General features: G+C 30.1%; 1 protein-coding gene across 1 annotated transcript in view; it reads right to left on the reverse strand.

Annotated features, from left to right (window-relative positions):
* Positions 1-346, reverse strand: part of LOC119585799 (RING finger and CHY zinc finger domain-containing protein 1-like) — a gene marked incomplete in the record, with an annotated part of 6,679 nt that overhangs the window by 2,103 nt on the left and 4,230 nt on the right.

The following is a 346-nucleotide window of genomic DNA, read 5'->3' on the forward strand; positions in this document are numbered from 1 at the left end:
TATGTGAAATATCTTAAAAACTATGTACTTAAAGCCTGACACAAAGGATTTTGAAAGATGGGGTTTGGAAACTGAATGGGTAAATAAAATTGGTATCATAAGATAAATAATCTTTTTAATAATAAGAATTCTGGATATAGATCTTTACTGTATAACTGAGAGCCTTCAGTTTTCAAACAACACTCAAGCTTCCAAGTTTACCCCAAAAGTATTAAATGACAATTTATCCCTTTTTACACATTAATCCTGTGTGCACCTCTAAACATGACTATAATGAAACCAGATTTCATAAGATATCATTTAGGAAAGTTTTTTTTAGCGCTCAGTTTTGTAAGTGCTGTTTATG

This window comes from Penaeus monodon, chromosome 20 (genome assembly GCF_015228065.2).
Source record: "Penaeus monodon isolate SGIC_2016 chromosome 20, NSTDA_Pmon_1, whole genome shotgun sequence".
In the NCBI taxonomy this organism is placed as follows: Eukaryota; Metazoa; Arthropoda; class Malacostraca; order Decapoda; family Penaeidae; genus Penaeus; species Penaeus monodon.